This window comes from Notamacropus eugenii, chromosome 2 (genome assembly GCF_028372415.1).
Source record: "Notamacropus eugenii isolate mMacEug1 chromosome 2, mMacEug1.pri_v2, whole genome shotgun sequence".
Taxonomy (NCBI): Eukaryota; Metazoa; Chordata; class Mammalia; order Diprotodontia; family Macropodidae; genus Notamacropus; species Notamacropus eugenii.
The window spans coordinates 7,719,142-7,740,712 of record NC_092873.1 but is presented as its reverse complement, the minus strand read 5'-3'; the positions used below and the strand labels follow the sequence as shown (position 1 = coordinate 7,740,712).

Genomic DNA, 21,571 nt, shown 5'->3' with positions numbered 1-21,571 from the left:
TCTGTTCCATTCTAATTTTTAAAGAACTATTTTCTTCAGTGAGCTTTTGGACCTCCTTTTCCATTTAGGTAATTCTGCTTTTTAAAGCGTTCTTCACCTCATTGACGTTTTGAAACTCTTTTGCCAATTAACTTAGGCTATTTTTGAAGGTGTTATTTTGTTCAGCATTTTTTTGGGTCTCCTTTAGCAAGGTGTTGGCCTGCTTTTCATGCTTTTCTTGCATCTCTCTCATCTCTCTTCCCAGGTTTTCCTCCACCTCTTTAACTTGATTTTCATATTCCTTTTTGAGATTTTCCATGTCCTGAGCCCATTGAAAATTTATTTTGGTTGTTTGGGATACAGAAGCCTTGACTTTTACGTCTTTATCTGACGGTAAGCATTGCTTTTCCTCATCCAAATGTATGAGAGGAGATATCTGCTCACCAAGAAAGTAACCTGCTACAGTCTTATTTTTTTTCCCTTTTTTGGGCATTTTCCCAACCAGTTACTTGACTTTTGGGTCCTTTGTCAAGAGTAGGGTATTCTCCGGGAATCTGTGAGATTTCACTTCCTCCAAAGTGGCACAATCAAGCGTGTCCTGGTCTGGATGCAGAGAGGGATTTCTATGCCAAGAATCTTAGCAGATACCTCTCCACTGGCACTTGGCCTCGAGTTCCCAAGTCAGCACTTGGGGCTGATTTTCAGATAGGCTGGATGGCAGGGCCATCATTCCGTGTGAGGCAAAGAGCAGCTAGCCCAGGGCCTCCACCCAGGGCAGAGGCAAGACTCAGCTCTTCAATGGCCCCAGGGGTTTTTACGCTCCAACAAGGGAGCTCCCATAGGGGCTGCTGTGCAAGATCTGTGGCCACTGCCTGCTGTCAGAGCTATGGGAAAGCCGTCTCCCTTCCTGGCCTGCTGATTGAACCCCGTCACTGACCTTTGGTGCCTGTGGGCCAAGGGGTCTGAGGCCTCACTGTTGCAATTGCAGATTCAGCCCCTGAGGTGTCCTCACTAATCTTACTTTTTAATTGTTTGGGCGTCCCTACTAATTTTTTTTTTATCTCAGTATTTTTTATTGTTTTAATAACTATCCTTGCTCAGTGTCCAAAATTGCAGTTTCTGGAATCATTGCCTTTTATTTGTTGAATATGCATTGCCCCTTACAATCTACAAGCAGTTCTCATTCTCTCTGATTCATCATCAATTCAATGGGGAAACACGTCATAAAAAAATTTTTAAATTTTATTTTTAGTATATATGGTCATGAATTTGAATCCAGTCCTTCCATACTACAATTCAGTTTACTTGTATGAATTCAGTTAATTAGGTCAGTTTTATTTTCACAAGTTTTTATTGCCATCTTTCTGCTTTCTCCTTCCTTCAAAAATTTACTAGACGTTATTTAAATTTAGTGTTACAAGGCACTTAATATTATCTAATAAGAGATAAAAAAGATTTGGTTCCTTTTATTTTTTGGTTTCATTTTCTCTTACTCATTGGTGCATTCATATACTTTGCTGTATGGTGAAGTGAAGATGATATTTTGTAGCATATCTCTCTATGCATTTGTGACTGTGTATTTCTGTGCATATTTGGACATATGGATATGTGCATATGAATGAATATACTTATGTATGTAGAAACACTGACCTTGCAATATACTGTGTATACATAAGTGGAAAACTACCCTATTTTTATTGTTTCCATTTTCTCTGCCCATTGGCTACAGCCAGACGTGTAATTCCTATTCTAATGGATAAGAGAATTGCTTTGAAGGCTTGGCAAAGAGAGTTGAACATGTGAAAGGTAGTTAACAACGATATATGTTGCGGTTTTGGCTGCGAGCAAACTAAAACATACTTGTCAAGTCCTTTTACTAAGCCTGATAAGGATATCAGCGCCTATGTTCATTCTCCAGGTGAAACTCCGAGAGGAACGAAAATTCATCCCTTTCTTATGCATGTCTTCTTCATTGTAAAGGCAGGAGCAGAGAAAGAAAGTAGTTCACGTTTCTGAAAAAGGGAAGGGGAAACCCCTAATGTTTCTATCAAATATAAAAACTATTGATTATACCCACTCCATTACATCCCCTTCCATGTCAATTTCAGATAAAAGGGTTTAGTCCCTAGGTAACTTTGGAGGTCTTTTAATTTTTCTCTGAAAGAGGTAATGGGGAAATCAGGTTGAATGCATTGCTTAATGGGGAGTACACTGAGCAAGAAGAAGACAGCATTTGATCCATGCTGAGTGGAGGTGAAGTTGTATAGTTAATTGAGCTTTGTAGTCTCAGGAGCCAAGTTCCAATCCTTTTCTCTCTCAATGACTGCCTTTAGGACCGTGAGTAATTCAATTAACTTTTTTGGCCTTCAGTTTTCATGTTGGCAAAATGAGGTGCTTGTATTAAATAGTCCTTAAGATATCTCTAGCTCTAAATCTATGGTAATTATGAATATATAAATGAAGTTAAGTTGAATGAGAAAATATTAATTTCTGTTCATTTTAAAAGTGTATTCGTTTTTTTATGAGCTAATATCATGTCATGGAATCATGAACAGAAATAATTTGGAAATATTTCACTCAGGTTACAGTAAGAAAGCTTCAAGAAGAACTTGCTGATTCTTTGTGATATCAGTCCATGACAGTAGTTTCACAAGTTGCATCATTTTATCGAACTGATTTTGAAAATAAGAAAAAACTACAGAAGAAATTAGATCAAAGGAAAAGTAATGTATGTATGCATAAAATCTGTAATTTCTCACTGGTTAATGGAAAGTGTGTTGAGGGTGCTATTTCCTTTATTTCATCAATATTATAAATTTTCTGAACACTCTGCCTGTCATTTACACTCACATAAAGCCAGACATAAAAACTCCATCACCTGTACACTTGAATTTTAATATATTAAATTAAATTGATATTTAATATTTTTTTTTATTTTTCATTTGTAACATATTTCATATCACATAAAACAATTCCCACCTTTGGTCGGGTGATGTCTCTTTTAAAGTGTTCACAATGTAGACCACAATGTAATTTTTTTTAGCGGTATTCAACTGAGATAGTAATGATAACTATGTATGCTTATGAAAGCCCTTGTTCTAATTGTCTCCACATTCCTACTAAGAAGTAGACGACCTTAGCTTACTGTTGTTGTTCTAAACTCCTAAGCCTAATAGCTTAATTTTAGACTTGACCTTGGATGTTCCCCTACCAACAAGCTATAATTTAATTGATCTCTTATTAGGCTTACCACCCTTTTGACTTGAGGAAATTGCCACTAAGTGTTAGGACATTGCAGCGAAAAACAAATCTCCCCAAATTCCTGTCAGTTTCAGGCAGGAATAGATTGTCAACTTGCATTCACTGAGGCTTCGAGTCTGATAGATATCAGTGGGGAAATTGAGTCAGGAGAATCCTACCTCAGCCCAGGCTGTACAGCCGCTCTCCCACCCTTCCCATGAGATCACCTTTTTCAATTCCTATACAGGTTTAATGGCATCATGGATTGGAGGCTCAGATTACTATTTTGCTATCCATATATGGAGTTAGATTCGGAAGAACAGTCACTTAGTAGTCTCATAGCATCTTCCAATAGCAAGTTGCAATGACCACGGTTTCAGTTATGACTATAATTTCACATTGGCTAAGGCACATCTTTTGAGAGAAGTCTTAAGTGACTTCCATGCCGTTCTATACCTGTTTTAGTTTCCACTTAAATAATAATCATAAAAACAAATTTACCAATCAAACCTTAACCTTTCCATCAATGCCAATTTTACCCCAGGTTACCTGACTCTAGGAGGTTTAGAACAAAATTCATTTCCCCAATCTAACGATGTCTCTGATGTAGTCTCAGTAATTAATTCTGTCAATTGTTTTAATGTTAAGTGCTTTAACATCACTTTGTAACATGTCCAATTATTCTCCCTATCTCTCCCGTCCCCACACGAACTAATTCCCTGCATTCTGATTACCCCTTCACTCGATGAGCTCTCCCTTCCATCACACCACACCCTTCCCTTTTCCCCATCTTCTGTCTTATTTTTTAGGGCAAGATAAATTTCTGTACCTCACTACCTGTGTTACTTGTTTATGGGTTATATGCAATAATAATTATCAGCATTCCTTTCTACTGCTTTGAATTCAACCTTCCTTCCCTCCCTCACTCTTTCTCTCCCTCCCTTCCTCCCTACTCCTCCCCTTGAGAAGGCAAATAATGTAATACAGACTAAATACAGGTCGTTTTGAAGAAGACTTCTGTAATGATCATGTTTTCTGATACTAAGTATATTTCCCTGTATCCTGTTCTATTCCCCGTTATGATTTATTCCTTCATTTAACCTTCCTCCTTCCCAAAAGTGTTTATATCTAGTTATTCCCTTCTTCCATTTGCCCTCACTTCTATCATTCCCCTCACCCCTCTTGTTGTCTCCTCCCCTACATTCCTCTAGTATAATAGAGACTTTTATACCAAATTGAGTGAGCATTTAATTTCCTCCTTTAGATGAATGTAGAGAGAGTAGCATCACTTACCCCCTGTCCTCTTCTCCCTTTTCTCCTCCATTGAACACGATTTTTCTTTATCTCTTTATGAGTTATAGCCTGTCCCATTGCATTTCTCCCTTTCTCCTCCCAGTATTTTACTCCCTCACACTTTAGGTTTTTTTATATATATTTTTTGTAGATATCCTCTCTTCTGATTCAACACAGCCTGTACTCTTTGTCAATGTGTGTGTGTGTGTGTGTGCATGTGTATACAATCCTTCCACCTACCCAAACACTGAGAATAGTCTCAAGAGTTATAAATATTTTCTTTCAAAGTAGGAAGATATACAGTTCAGCTTTAGAAAGTTTTCTATGACTTTTCTTTCCTGTTTATCTTTTCAAGCTTCTCCTGATTTTTGTGTCTGAAAGTCAAATTTTCTATACAAGTCAAGTCTTTTCAACATGAATGCTGCAAAGTCCTCTATATCACTGAATGACCATTTGTTCTCCTGAAGTATTGTACTCAGTTTTGCTGGGTAGCTCATTCCTGGTTTTAATCGCATTTCCTTTGACTTCTTGAATATGCTTTCCCTAGCCCTTCCATCCCTTAATGATGAAGCTAACACATCCTGTGTTATCCTGATTGTATTTCCACAACACTCGAATTCTTTCTTTCTAGCTGATTGCTGAATTTCCTACTTGACCTTGGAACTCTGAAATTTGGCCACGATATTCCTAGGAGTTTCTCTTCTCGGGTGTTTTTCTGGAGGTGGTAAGTGGATTCTTTCAATGTTTATTTTGGCCTCTCGTTCTAGAATATCAGCACTGTTTTCCTCAATAATTTCATGGAAGATAATGTCTAGGCTCCTTTTTTGATCATGGCTTTCAAGTTGTCCCATAATTTTTATATCGTCTTCCCAGGATCTATTTTCCAGGTCATTTGTGTTTCCATTGAGGTGTTTCAAATTATCTTGTATTTTTTCAAACTCTTTTTTGTTTGTTTTCTAACTGCTCGGTTTATCTTACACTCATTCGTTTCCCTGAACTCAGTTCTCTGTTTCAGAGAACTGTTTTGCTCACTGAGCTTTTGAACCTTCTCCTTCTTTTGCCTAATTCAACTTTTTATTGCCTCCTTCTCCTCCCTGGCTTTTTGGACCTCTTTTTCCAATCGAGTCAGTCTCTTTACAAAGGTTTTATTTTCCTCAGCATTTTTGTGATTGTCTTTGAACCAGGTGCTACCTTGCTTTTCGAGTTTTTCCATTGCCTGAGTCTACTTTAAGTTCAGTTTGGAGGCCCTGGAGGCAGAGGTCTTAACTTCCTGTGACAGTAAGTCTTGTTCTTTCTTGTCTGAAAGGATGGGAGGAGACAGCTGGTCACCAAGAATGTAACCTTTGATGGTCTTACATTTGTTCCCTTTTTGGGGCACTTTCACAGCCATTTACTCTCACTCAGGGATGACGTTTAGATCAGCTGCTCCCTACTGCCAGAGGCTTTCAGTTGAGCTTCTTGAACAATGGACCCAGGTTACTTCCCACCCTCTGTGGCTTCCCGTGTCTGCTCCTGGCCTCTGCCATCACTTTGGGCTATTGCTGAAGAAATCCCTTTATCTCTCCCCAGCTGGGAAATCGCTCCCCCATTGACTTTGGGTGATTTCTGTGTTGCTTGTGGGTTGAAGTAAGTGGGATCCTCCCTGTTAGGAGCTCTTCCCAGAGGTCTGTTCAGGTCCTCTTCCTCCCAGTGCCACATGGCCAGGGTTGAGCTCTGCTCTGCTCAGGGTCCTATGAGAGAGACCTTTCCTGTAAGATAGACCTTTCCTGTAAGCCTGCAGGTTGCCTTTGACTGGAAACCTCTTTCGCTCTGTTGCTCTGGGGCTTCTGTTGCTCTACACTTTGTGGAGAGACCTTTTTACCGTTATTTTGTGGGCTGTGGGGGAAGTGCTAAAGTATATGCATCTTCCTACTCCTCCATCCTGGCCCCACCCAATATTTAATCATTTCATAGCATTCACTGTTTATGTATTTGACAATTTTGTTTATCTAGCCTTACACAAAGAATCAGGTATTTTTCCAACTGCCAATAATAAGTAAATCATTTCTATCATACTTCATATTTAGAAGGACCTTTACATTTATTTCCTGATTTATTCCCCCAAACAGCACTGTGAAGTAGAAATTATTTGTCTCCTTCTCTTCGAACTACTCCTTGAATAAAAGCAAAATGTCATTTCGTCAAAATTTGTAAATACGTAAAATACACAAGCAAAATGCCATTGAGAATGAAAGTAATTAGGTGGAGAATCTCATTATTATCTTCTACCTTAATCAAACTGACCTCACCATGCTGATTTCCAGCTCCATACCTTCATCACCCTCTTCTTCTCACTCAGTAACACTTCCCTACTTAGTATACCTATCCAAAACCTATCTACTCTTCACTTCAAGGTGACTTTGAATTACAAAAGTATGATTCTTTTGCCATAACGCTTTTTGAACTTTTCATACCTATTGAATTCCTAATCTCCTGAATTCCACTTAGATTTGGACAAACCATAATTTAGTGGTTAACTTTATACTGATTGCCTTATGGTGTTCACATCTGTTAACAAATTATCATGTCCTGATTCTAAGTCTTTCTTTTCCAACTAGATTGTGGTTCCTTGAGGACAAGAATTATTTATTCTTCATTTACTCAATAGAGCTTCCTTTTCCCAAAGTGTTGGCAGTATAAGTAAGTGTTATTACTGTAGTAGTACAAGAAGTTGTAGTAGTTGTTCTAGCAGTAGTAGCACGAGTAGTAGAAGAGGAAGAACAAGGAAAGTAAATGTTTATTTGTTGATTTTACCATGAATTGAAAGTTTACGTAACATTAAATTTGTTCTAAGGCAATAGTTGGCATTTTTTGTTTTTCTAGTCTTATTTTTTATGCATTTTCAATTTCCCAGAGACCCAGTGGCAAAATAGAAATTCAGTATAAAATTATTTCATTCTCAACATTTTTAGTATTAGAAATTGTTACGATGAATGTGAAGTTAATCATAGAATAGCATGGCAGTCAAATTCTCACAACCTGCTCCCTTTATTACTATCAAATACCTTTCTCCATAATCAGTTGCTTTCCCACAGTTACGTGTCATTATGTAGTAGGCTATTTATCATGATACCAGCCCAAAAGTATAGAAATAGATATTTCTGATAACCTTCAAAACACAGTTTCAACCTAGTACCCATCATACGTGGAAAACTAAGCAAAATCTATGCCAAAGCAGTCAAAAATAGAACTTTGGATGGTGAGAGTTTGCAGAGATACATTGGGGGAATTTTGTATAGAAATTTGGACCTAGACTTACAAAGATCTGCCCTCATATATGGTCTCAGGTGCTATCCGTGCAATCCTAGGCAAGTCACTTAATCTTTTTCAGTTTCCACAACCATAAAATGGGGAATATGATTGCACCTACCTCCCAGGAAGTTTGTGAGAATTAAAGGAGATAATAATTGTAAATCTCCTAACTTTATGGCCTTTATACTTGGCACATATTAGACAGTTATTAAATATTAGTTTCTGTGCTAAAGAAAGATAAAACAGCTGTGAATTATATAGAAATTATTACTGCCTGCCACATTTTGATAAGCACCTCCTAATATTGCAGAAGAGTTCTCTCAACCTGGTTGATATAAGTATATCTGTATTAACTAAGAAATTATTGTGAGATCCAATTTACTTCTTAAAAAAATTCTTCTATTTTGCATTTGTATGCTTGAGAAATTTTTCTTGGTTTCAGAGATCAGTACTGGAATGAAATATTTTTGTTTCTGTACTAACTCCCCTATCACAGGTCGTCTTCATTTCCCTCACATTCCTTTTGGAACACATAGGTGAAAATATTCACCTTCAAATGCTTTTGGTTTCAGGCTGCAGTCGAGAAAGTAGGCATGGACTGAGCTCTCGAAGGTATAGCAAGGAAGCAACAATTTAGAGTCCATCTCTGACAACATGAAATTGGTCATTTAATTCACATTCAGGGGAAAGTGGCACCATTTCTTGTCTAATTTTCCTGATGATGAAAGTGTTCACTATGTAAGACTTCAGTGAAATGATAGTTACTTTCTTGAACAAAACTTATTTCATCAACCAGTGACTGTTAATTATGTGAATAGTACTATGATAGGTTCTGAACAGGTTACAAAGACTTGGTGTAAGACATGGCCTGTTGCCTTGAAGAATTTTCAATCTCACTGGGAAGCCAATACAAAATAGAGGAATTTCATTTATTATACAAGGTAGAACTTAAAGAAGTATTAAATAAATGCTATACCTGTAAGTATTTATATAAAGGAGAGATCACTATAGTTGGAGATTCGCGCAGGTGGTGTTGATCCATTACTGGGTTCCCAACACCAATAATATTCCGTATAAATTTGCTAAGTTAGTACCTCTGCTGGAAGTACAATTGCCAAGTACCTACATTATATATGTATATATGTATATATCTGTATATATCTATACACACATGCATATATATATAAGCATATGTGTATATATGTATATCTGTTCCTGTATATATATATATATATATATATATATATATATATATATATATATATATGTATATATATATATGTATATCTGTTCCTGTATATATATATATATATATATATATATATATATATATATATATATATATATATATATATATATATATGTATGTATGTATATATATGTACACAGAAAAATATGCATGTGTACATACACAAATTTGTTCAAAATCTGCGTCTGAGTGTGACTTTTACCAGATTTTGAGTCCTAGCTCAGTCCATTGCCATCCAGATGATTTTCAACAAATGGCTTCCTGTTTCAGGCCTCTGATTCCTCATTTATTCCATGATGTGCTGACTCATCGCTAGTATCCCTTTCTGCTTTCACAATCTATAGTTCTAAAAGAGTAAACTGCACTTCTGTTACACACCTAGCAATGGATATGAATTGGACTGAATAGTTGTTGAGGATCCCTTACAATTTTGAAATGATATCCTTATTCCCTTTCGTTTTCAGTAGCCTCCTTTTCTTAGAATTTTTATCTCTTTTCCATCCTTTTTCACATTCTATATTCCAGTTAAAGTTAAAATGTCTCTGCAGAATTCTGAAGAAAAAAGTGATGAAAAACTTTACAATATTGTTCTCCCCAGGTTGAAGAAGAGCAAAATGACACTCAAAGACAAAGGCAGGGTCTGAGTGTCAGTTCTTTGCAAGATGGAATTCTGAATAAACCTCCATGAATGAACAAAGAAATAGAAGCTACTACTTCCAAAATGACTCAGGCTGGTCACCATTTCAAGTGAGCAGTAACGCCGATGGGTGAGTGGCGATACAAATATATGGAAGACAACACTCCATCAGGAAAAAGCTGTTCAGAATGTCTCTGTCAAGCCAACAGATGGCTATTGCCAACCCCCTTCCACCAGAGTACATAAATGCCAGAAAGACTGGCCTCCTCACAAACCAACTGCAGTAATTGCAGAAGGTTGTCCTGAAGGCTCTATGGCAGCACAGTTTCTCTTTACCCTTCCAGCAGACTGTGGATGCGGCCAAGCTCACTCTCCCAGATTATTACAGCCTCCTAAAGCTCTTGGAACATAAATACTATGCGGAAGCCTCAGAATGTATAGAAGACTTGAAAATATTGTTTTGCAATTGTTTTGCAAGCCAGGTGATGACATTGTTCTAATGACACAAGTCTTAGAGAAACTGTTTCTGCAAAAACTGTCTCAAATGCCTTCAGAACAACTAGTGGCAGGTGGAAAGGAAAAGAAAATGAAAAGGTACTCAACAATCTTTAGGAGTTTCCACTATGAAAGAAAAACCATTCCCTAGGGCATCAGAAAAGGTAGCTAAACAGCAAGTGATTCCATCTCCAGTATGTCCTGAGACATTACTTTCTGCATTGCACATTGCTAAAGCCGCTCCACCACGCTATAACACACAACTGTAACATAAGTTAAAAGGGGTGTGAAAAGGAAAGCAGATACTACAACCTGTATAACGTGGATAGATACATCAAGTAGCGAATCTTCATCAAGCCTGGTTGAGCACAAATCTGCTAAAATACCACTTGTAATAGAAAAAGTAGGGAAGAATATCATACCAGATTCTCAGCAAAAATATAGAGTTGGGAACATGTTAAATTAACTGAGTAATTAAAATACCGTAATGAAATTCTTGAAGAAATGTTTTCAAAGGACAAGGTAGCATATACTTGACCTTTCCATAAGCCTGTTGCTCTAGAACTCCATAAGTACAATGATGTTGTCAAAAATCCAATGGACCTTGGCACAACTAAAGAAAAAGGTATAACCAGAAATGTAAGGATGCACGTGAATTTGCTGCAGATGTTCAGTTAATGTTTATGAATTGCTCCAAGTATAACCTACCAGATCTTGAGGTGGTAGTGATGGCAACAACACTTCAGATGTTTTTGAGATTCAGTTTCCAAGATCACAGATGAACCCATTGCAAGAATGTCTATGTGCTATATAGAAACGGATGTCACCAAAGCATTCTGTAGAGAAAGTAGCAGTGGTGCTTCCTTTGAAGACAACTCTTTTGGAGAGTCTCCTGATGAGCGAGTGCAAAACTTCAGGAGCAACTTAAATGTATTCATCAACACGTGCAAGTTCTGTCTAAAGTACCTTACCATAAGTTGAAGAAAAAGAATGAAAGATCTAAAAGACAGAAGCAGAAAGAAACAAAGAAATGTATCAAGAAAGATGAAAGTCAGAGGGAAAAAAATAAGCAAATAACTACAGAAAGAGCTGAAAAATTGCCTGCCAAACAATTCAAGGAACAAATGTTGGCAATAAATCTGGGGAGGAAGATAATGCTAAGCCTAGGAACTATGATGAGAAAAGGCAGTTAAGCTTGGCTATCAACAAACGCCGCAGAGATAAACTTGTGTGAGTCGTCCACATAATAGTGTCAGGAGAATCATCTTTACTGAATTCTAATCCTGACAAGATAGAAATTGATTTTGAAACACCAAAAGCATCAGTCCTGAGAGAAGTAGAAAAATACGTTATGGTGTGTCTGAGAAAGAGACCCAGGAAATGTCACACTGTGAAAACACAAGTGTCCAAGGCCACGCGGGGGGCGGGCACAAGGTTGAGCCAGAACAGCAGCAGCAGCGACGGCGGTGGCAGCAGCTCCTCACCCTGGGGTAGCAGCAGCAGCAACTCGACATCTTCTAATAGCAGCGATTCCCATTCAGGTTAGTGTCCCTTTTCCATCTCTCTGTGTAGGTGGCACACCTGTTCCTTGAAAGACCAGAACTGTTCTCTTTATGGAGTATTTGTTGCATGCAACAGCAACGTGTGATTTGTACTGCCAGGTCCATTTGCCTTGCTTTCCATCCCAATCTTTCCTTCCCACCTTCAAGTATGTGAACTTGTACAAGACTCTCATAGACTGGTAATGTTCCAGAGATATTAACAGTTGACGAAAACAGGGACGATAGCTTAATAAAACGTTTGAAAATGTGAAATCTCCATCAGCTTATCACAGTAATAAAGGGTTGCTAAAGGCATGTCACTTTATAGTGACTGTGACTATCATCAGGTTCCTCATGGAAAGCAAGCCTACAAAACGTTGTCTCTGGTGTGGGATATTTCATTCATAAATTCTCATCAGCAAAATGGGGAGGATGACTACAAATATGTGTCTCATAAGGGTCATCCAAGTTGTAGGTGACATGATGTTTTGAAAGTACTTTTGAAAAACCTTAGAAGGCCCACATAAATAATTAGGTTTTGTTACTTTTATTGTAACACCGTGACTAATCCGTGTGGGATAGAATGGATAGAGCAAAAGAAATCAAATATACCGAAAGCAGACAGCTTTGTGGGCTTAAAATTACAGTCCATATTTTCTGACTGATGAAGCACTTTTAAGACCTGCTCTTTAGGAAAATTGAGTCTGACAGAAATGTGAAATAGATGAAACATCCTCAGTTTACTGAAAACACTATCCTTCTTGGCCTCCTGGGGTTGATTTTGAATTTCTAAGCAAAACTCACAATACATGAATTGATCTTGAGTAACATATTTTCTGTTTATTATGTTTAGGTTCCTGTTAGGAATGAAAAAGAAAAATATCTTTTGGATAAAAATGGAATCATACAGGATGAATTTGCCACGTTCAAAGTGGATGTAGACACAGAAATGATTAAGGATCAGGAAAAATAAAATCAATATATAGAAGACACTGAAGTTTTAAAAGTAAAGAATGATGAACTTCAAAAGGAATTACAACTGATTAAAGAAGCATTAATAAAATTCATATTCCACTAGGGTGGAAAAAATAAAAGTTCTGACAACTGGGAATGCAGTGCTGAACTCTAAATTAAACAATGCAAAGGGAAGGACAGCAGTCTAGAGAAAGAAATTGCATCATACTGTTCCCTTCTGATTTTTGCTGTTCATGCTCATGAGCCAAATGGGACATCAGAGAGAGCTCTTGAAAATTCCTTTCAGGGACAACGTGAAGAATAGCTTCGTTTACAACACAAACTAAGTCATGACTTTTCTAGCCTAAGAGAAAACCGTGGTTTCCTTTCTTAAGAGCTCTCTAAAGGTGAACATCACCAGTAGGTTAGAAAAAGTGGTGTACCATGTACATGATTCCCTCAGAAAAAAGACATCCATTTGAGAAATCATACAGAGAGAATTGCACCATGAAAAACAGAAGGCAAAGGAATTTGAAAACACAATAGAACAGGAAAAGAATGAACCGATCAAATGTGTTGTCAAAGGGGCATGGTCAAGATGATGGAGTAGAAGCACGCACCTCTAGCACTCTCCTCCCACAGCCCATTAGATACGTGTAAAAATTAAATCTAAACAAATTCTAGAGCAGCACAAGCCACAAAATGTCAGATTGAAAGAGATTTCCAGCCCAGAGCAGCCTGCAAGTACACAGAAAAGGTCTGTCATGCTGTGCAGAGTGAACCACAGAATAGGTGGCACAGTGACAGGGACAAGACTGGAGCAGGCCTCAAGAAAGCACCAGCAGCAGCTGCATGTCCCATATTCCTCAACTCACAAATGCCAAAGACAGCTTCAAAGGTCAGTGAGAAAGCTCTTTCATTTGGGTGAGAAGGGAATGCAACAGTCTAATGCAGGACCCAGGCAGCTGCATCTTCCATTGTTGGAGCCCTGGCCTAAACCCCTGGGTGAATTGAGAAACTGATGTGGATCTCAATCCTGAGTGGGGACCTTGGGGTGAGAAGGAGTGGTAGCTGGTGTGGTGGAGTTGGTGGAGTCTCTGTAGAGGGAATACTGCTCAAGACCTGATCAGAGGCCAGGAGAGGAATCAATCCCTCCCCCTTGTTTTTGCCACCTCGCAGGCACTGAGAACTTACATGTACCTAGAGTATACCCTTCTCTTGATTAAGGATTCAAAAGTCAAGAAACTGGCTGGGGAAAAGTTCAAACAAGGGAAAAAACATCAGTATAAAAGACTATTTTCTTTGTGAACGGGTATTTCTTCCATTCTTTGGATGAGGAAGAATAATGCATAACATCAAGGGAAGTCAAGTCTTCTACATCCTAAACCTCTAAAATACATATGCAGTGGTCTCAGGCCATATAAGAGGTCAAAAATGATTTTCAAAATCAGCTAAGATAGGTGACGAAAATTGGGAAGTGTTATGAGAGTAATGCAAGAATATCATGAAAAACGAGTCAACAGCTTGCAAAAAGACAACCAAAAAAATACTGAAAAATTTAGCACCTTTAAAAATAGACTACCTCAAATGGCTAAAGCAGCCCAAAAAGCCAATGAGGAGAAGAATGCTTTAAAGAGCACAATTAGTGAAATGGAAAAGGAGGTTCCAAATCTCACTGAAGAAAATAGTCTTTGAAAAATCAGAAAGGAGCAGATGGAAGCTAATGACTTTATGAGAAACCAAAAAATTACAAAACACCACCAAAACAATGAAAAGTAAAGAAGATAATGTGAAATATCTCACTGGAAAATCAACTGACCTGGAAAACAGGTCCAGGAGAGACAACTTAAAAATTAAGGAACTACCTGAAAGCCATGATCAAAAATAGAGCCTAGACATCACCTTTCATGAAATTATCAAGGAAACTTGCCCTGATATTGTGGAACCAGTGGGCAAAATAAATACTGAACGAATCCACCAATCACTTCCTGAAAGTGATTTGAAAAAAAAACCACCTAGGAATATTGTAGGCAAATTCCAGAGATCCCAGGTCAAAGAGAAAATATTTCAAGCATCCAGAAAGAATCAATTTGAGTATTGCAGCAACACAATGAGGACAACACGGGATCTGGAAGCTTCTACATTACGGGATCAAGGTGCTTGCAATATGATATTGCAGATGTCAAAGGAAATAGGACTAAACCGAAAGATCACCTAGGATGCGAAACTAAATATAATACTTTAAGAGAAAAATAAGGGTCATTCAATGAAATCGAGGACTTTCAAGCATTCTTGACGAAAAGACCAGAGCTGAATGGAAAATCAGACTTTCAAGCACAAGAAACAAGAGAAGCATAAAAAGGTAAACAGTGAAGAGAAATCATAAGCTATATACTAACCTGAAATATTTACATTCCTACATGGAATGATAATATTTGTAACTTTTGAAACTTTTCTCAGTATTTGGTAGTTGAAGGGGTTATACACACACACACACACACACACACACACATATATGTATATATATATATATATATATATATATATATATATATATATATATATATATATATATATATATATATATGTAAGTATATACGTATATATGGAGAGAGGGGGAGAGAGAGGGAGAGAGGGCAGAGATTGACTTAAATAGGAAGAGATGATATGTAAACAAACTTATGGTAAGGCAGAGGTGAGAGGGAAAAAATGAAGCTTGCTCTCATCATGTATGATTTAAAGAGCGAAGAACATGCAAACTCAGTTTGGCATGAAAATTTATCTTACACTACAGGAAAGTATGGGGGAAAGGGATAAGTAGGGTTTGGGAGATGAGAGAAGGGAGGGTAAATGGGAGGAGGAAGTAATTACAAGCAATCAGTTTTGAGGAGTTTCAGAAATGACTCTTGTGAATTGTTTTTTCACATAACTGGGAATAAGAAATACAGGTAATGGGGTGTAGAAATTTATATGGGGTATAGAAATGTATCTTGCCCTACTGGAAAAGAGAGAATATAGAGATATGGGAAAGAAGGGGTGTGACAGAGGGAGGGGAGACTGGGGGAAGGGGTCATGAGAATGTACGCTGTTTTGGGGTGGGAGAGGGGAGAGATAGGGAGAAAATTTAAAACTCACAATCTTGTGGAAATGCATGTTGAAGATTAAAAATAAGTAAATAATTTGGGAAAAATACGCAAAAATACATACTGTCAAAAACGACTCTATCCAAGAAATACGTGCCCAAATTCAGTGTGAAACTATGTCACTTCAGCTACAGCTTGAAGACACCCAAAAGACAGTCATCCTTCAAGAAAAGCTATTGAGTCTTGCCCAGGTACAGTTTCTTGATCTCTTCAATAGAGTTTATGCTGATACTAAAAAGGAAGTTCTTGTGATAGAAGAGAGAAAAAAATGGTTAAATCAGTGAATGTAACCAATTTAAAGAGCAAATATGTAAATATGAAAATGAGAAAGCTGAGCAGAGGTAGGTCTTTAAATAATGTATTTGAGAAGCATTTAACTTTCAGAAATGGAAGTTAAACTAATTTTGATCAAATTAATTAAGGAATTTAAATTTTCGGCAGGCAGACATTTTTAACTTTATTGTAAAAATTCTGCTATGTAAGAAAGGAGCATGAGAATCAATAATATGACATATGATAAGAAAATAATGACACAATAGTCTCTTATTTAATATGAATGTAATAAATTAGTGTAATAAAATACAGGTAATTAAATAAACAAATGAAAATAATCTTAAATATAAAAATAAAATGAAAATAAAATTATACAAATAAAATTTTAAAATCATCTTTTAGGCTAGATGGCTCACTTTGCTGAAAGAAATTATGTACTGCATGAAATTTTGACAATAAATATTGATAGGGGAAATCATTAATGCAGAAATACTGATAAATTTATTGTTCTAACAATATTCCTAATGTTCCATTTTAATACTGCACTGGAATAAATTATTTGAAATGCTAAAACTTAAGAAAAATTCTACAATGTCATGCTAGGAATAATATCACAATTCAAATCAGACATCTCTTTTGAGATACTAGAGCATATTACCATTATATGTTTTACAAGAATGTAAACATGCTGAATGGTCTGAGTAGTTGCAACTCAGACTGCTCTGAACTAATTTTTGAAACACTAAAGATTGTATCATATTTTTAGTGAAATTCCTAACATGAACCACCACTTTTCTGGAAAATTGAGGACAGTAAATTCTGTTCAAAAGGATTATGTTTATGCATGTAGCATTAAGTTTTTTGTGTTATTAATCTTATTTTTTAATTGTGCTTCCCTAGAATTTTTTCATTTATCTCCATTTTTTTATTGCTTTGGCACTTATTCTTGCACAGTGTCCAAAATTGCAGATTCTGGAAGCTAATATTGATTTATGAAATCTTTAACAGAAATTATTTGGACATATTTCTATCAGTCTAAAGTCAGATACCTGCAACAAAATTTCGTCTTTCCCTCAAATATCAATTGCAGACCGCAGTTTCACAGCAATTTTATCGAATGGATAATGAAAATCAGAAAAAAATACAGAAGGAAATAAAGAAAACTAAAATCAAATTACGCAATCGGTAATTTGTCCCTGGTTAATGAAAAGTATGTTCAGTATGATGTTTCTCTTTTTTCACCAACATTATAAATTTTCTGAAAACTACTACTACTAATACTAATGCTACTACTGATGCTACCACTACTACTAGTACTACTGCTGCTGCTGCTGCTGCTACTACTACTACCACTACTACCTCTACTACTACTACAACAACTACTCCTACTCTACTCTTCAACTTCAAGAGACTTTTGACCGAATGTATTGCCATGCTCCTTTTTGGACTTTTCACCTCTCTTGCTTTCTTTATCTCCTGAATTCCACATGTTATCAGATATCACATAATTTAGGATTTAACTGTATATTCATTATGGTGTTCACATCTGTTATCAAACTATCATTTCTTTTTTCTAAGTCTTTGTAACTCAACTAGAAAAATGTTCCTAGAAGACAGGGATTACTTATACTTTGGTATTTTTGAAAGGATTCCTTTTCTCAGCATGTTAGCAGTAGAAGTAATTTTATTATTGTAGTAGTAAAAGTAGTAGGAGTAGTTGTAAGAGTCGTGGTAGCAGTAATTCTAGTAGCAGGAGTACGAGTATTAGCAGTAGTACTAGTAGTAGTAGTAGAAGAAGAAGAAGAAGAAGAAGAAGAAGAAGAAGAAGAAGAAGAAGAAGACTAAAGATTTATTTGTGGACTTTGCCATGAGTTGAAAGTTAAGCTAAAATTAAAATTGTTGCAAGGTGACATTTGGACTAAAGCATTTTGAGTTTTTCTAGTCTGATTTTTTTAAACACATTTTCAATTTCCCAGAGCCCTCAATGACAAAATACATATTCAGGACATAATTATTGTATTGTCACTATTATTATTATTGGAAATTATTACAATGAAGGCAAAGTTAAGCGTAGAATAACATTGTAGTGAAATTTTCCTAAAGTGTTCACTTTATTACCATCAAATAGATTTCTCCATTCTTGGTTGCTTTCTCATATTTGTATGTAGTTATGTGTGCTATTCATCATTATGCCAACCAAAAAGTATGGAAGTGGATAATAGCGATGTTCTTCGAAACATATTTTCAACCTAGTACCCATCATACGTGATAAAGTAAGTGAAATTTAAGCCAATGTGGTCAAAAACAGAATTTTTGAGGATGAGATTCTTTTCCACTTAGAGGTACTTTGAAGGAATTATGGATAGAAAGTTGAGCCTGGGGTTAGAAAGATCTGAAATCAAATGTGGCCTCAGATGCTATCTGTGTGACACAACTCCTTTAATCTTTCTCATTTGGGGGATAATAACAACAGCTATTTCCCAGGATTGGTGTAAGAATCAAATGAGATAATAATTGTAAATCTTTTAGCTTTGTGGCCTTTATTTTAGGCACATATTAGACACATGATAAATGCTACTGTCTCTGCTCCAAAAACATAGTGACCATTGTCGATTATGTTAAACTAATCACGGCCTCCCACATTTTCATAAGCACTTCCTAATTTTAAAAAAGTGTTCTCTTAACCTGGTTCATTTCAGTTTACTTGTCTTAACTAAGAAATTATTGTGAGGGCCAGTCTCATTCTTATGGAAACTTCTTTTCTTTTGCATTTTTATGTTTGAGAAATTTTTCTAAGTTTCAGAAATCAGTATAGCAAAGAAATAAATTTTGTTTTCCATTTAACTCCCCTATCACTCATTGTCTTCATTTCCCTCCTTCTTTTAGGAGCACATTGATGGAAATATTAACCTTCCAAAGCTTTTGGCTTCAGGCTGCAGTCAAAAAACTAGGTGTGGACCGAGCCCTCGAAGGTAAAGCAAGGAAGCAATAAGTTAGAGTCCATCTTTGGCAGTACAAATTACCTCATTTTATTTGTGATCAGGGAAAACTGGCAGCCTTTTTCGTCTAATGTCCCTGAGCATGCAAGTTTTCAGTATGTCAGCTTTCAGTCAGATTACAGTTTCTTCCTTGTTCAAAACTTACATCATCAACTAGTGCATGTTAATTATGCTAATTACACTATAGTAGGTCCTCAGTAGGTTGCAAAGACTTTGTGTAAGACATGCCCTCTCTCCGTGAAGAATTTACAGCCTCAATAGGAAGCCAATGCAAAATAGAGGAATTTCTTTTTTAATATAAGGTAACACATAAACAACTATTGAGGGAATGATATACATATACGTATTTATAAAAGGGAGAGATCACTACAATTGGAGATTACAGTGGATGGGATTAATCCCGTGGTGTTCTTCTTAACACGAGAAACACTCCATGCAAATTTGCGGAGGTAACACCTCTACTGGAAGAACAATTGCCAGATACTTAAATTTTATGCATGCAAATGTACTTATGTTTTTATGGATCAACTCTCCTATGCCATCTGTTACTTCCTCAGTTGTAGCCATATATAAATGAACACGTTTCATGTACCCGTGAGAAGTGCCATTCATATTCCTTAAAATGAATTCTAGACACACAGGGAGACAAGATGGCGGAGTGAAAGCAACGACTCACCTAAGCTCCTGGAAAAACTCCTCTGGATATCTCTGAGGGGAGAGTCTGACCAGACTTTGGAGGTGTAAAATCCAGTGGGTGACGGACTTTGACGGATTCGGAGCCCAGGCTGTACCGGAGGGTCCAAGGGAGGGATCTGTTCCGCGGGGGTAAGACCCCGGCGCACAGCGCAGCGTGGTCGGCGCGGCAGGGCGGAGGGGACCAGAGGAGCCCGAGAGTGGCGGGCGAGACCAGCGGAGCAGGAGATAAGCCAGGCCGAGCCGGTGAGAGCCGCTGAGTGCCAGACATCAGCGCAGCAGCCCTTGAAATCTTCAGCCTGAAGACGGACTTCGGTGGGTCACTACTTGAACTTCCAGGAACTGGGATGGCAGAGTGATCAGTAAGTGCTCTCTCCTCCCCCCTGATGACCGTGAGGGAACCATAAAATTCTTCCCCAGATTAATCCTGGATCAGCGGGAACAGCAGAATGGGGCAGGTGGTCTCATAACACCAGAGGCTGGAAAAGTGGCAAAGGGGGATTCTTCCTACTGTGGTGGAGGCGATCTTCAGGGACAGATGACCCAGGGCAGAGAAAATTCGCACTGAGACCCAGGCAAGCCTCAGAGCCGGGAGACGAGCCCCAGGAGGGGCGGGAACACGCATTAGCTTCTAGGCGTGCCCCAGCCCTCCAGGGGAAAAGGGAAGACAATAGGGAAGCTGGGATTACCATCCCCTGACCTTGCCTTTGCCTCAAGTCAGCTGAGGAGATATCCTGAGACCAGACCACACCTCCCACACACCTAACAAGCTAACCCCAAGGTTAATTGGGGAAACAAAAAACAAAAGCCTGCTTTTAGCCCAGACACACATCAGCTCAACTTAAAGATCTGTACCTTCTGACTGAAAGAACCAAAAGCTACAACACTCAGCCAACATGATGAATCGGAAAAAGCAGACGAAAAGTGAAAAAACCATAGAATCTTTCTATGGGGATAAGGACCAAAACACAAACACCAAAGAGGTTAGACCTGAGACTGTACTTCCATCTGAAACCTCAGATGGGACTATGAATTTCTCGCAAGCACAACTAGATTACCTGGAACGTCTGAAGAAGGATATAAAAGAAAAACTGGCCAATGATTTTAAAACTATAAAAAAAGAATTCACTGATGAGAACATCACCCTGAAAAAGAAAATTGAAGAAATGGAAAAGGAAGTTCAAAAATTAACTGGAGAGAATAATTCCCTAAAAGGAAGAGCTAATCAAATGGAAAAGGAAACCCAAAACCTAATTGGGAAAATTGATCAGATGGAAAAGGAAACCCAAAACCTAACTGGGAAAATTGGTCGATTGGAAAAAGAAGTACAAAAATTAAATGTAGAAAATAGCTCCCTAAAGGGAAAAATTGGTCAGATGGAAAAGGAGATGGAAAAGCTAACTGAAGAAAACACTACGATGAAGATTAGAATTGGGCAAGTAGAAACTAATGACTCAATGAGGCAACAAGAATCAGTCAAACAAAATCTAAAGAATGAAAAGATAGAAGAAAATGTAAAATATTTAATTGGAAAAACAACTGACCTGGAAAATAGATCCAGGAGAGAAAATCTAAGAATTATTGGCCTGCCAGAAACCCATGATGAAGAAAAGAGTCTGGACAATATCTTCCAGGAAATCATCAAGGAAAACTGTCCAGAAGTACTAGACTCAGAGGGCAAAATAGTCATCGAAAGAATCCACCGTTCCCCTCCCGAAAGGGATCCCAAACTCAAAACCCCAAGAAATATAGTTGCCAAATTCCAGAGCTATCAAGTGAAGGAG

General features: G+C 37.5%; 1 pseudogene; it reads left to right on the top strand.

Moving 5' to 3' along the window:
• Positions 1 to 21,278, top strand: part of LOC140524323 (bromodomain testis-specific protein-like) — a 38,006-nt pseudogene extending 16,728 nt beyond the window's left edge.
• The last annotated feature ends 293 nt before the right edge of the window (positions 21,279 to 21,571 follow it).